Consider the following 214-nt stretch of genomic DNA (forward strand, 5'->3'; position numbering starts at 1 on the left):
AGCAATGAAAAAATTTCGTCTTTCTTCTCATTGCTTTTAGGTTAAGAAAGCAATCGCAATTAGGTTGAATCTCGAACAGAAACTCGAGGCCAAACGGGATGAATCGAAAAGGAGAGGCAGAAGGTACGCCGGGCAGGTAAATGTTTTTTTTTTTCTGAAGGCTAAAATTAAGAAACGAATAGAGTAAGAGAGAGAAAGGAGGAAGGAGGAGGAG

The sequence above is a fragment of the Penaeus monodon genome, chromosome 24 (genome assembly GCF_015228065.2).
Source record: "Penaeus monodon isolate SGIC_2016 chromosome 24, NSTDA_Pmon_1, whole genome shotgun sequence".
NCBI classification, from domain to species: Eukaryota; Metazoa; Arthropoda; class Malacostraca; order Decapoda; family Penaeidae; genus Penaeus; species Penaeus monodon.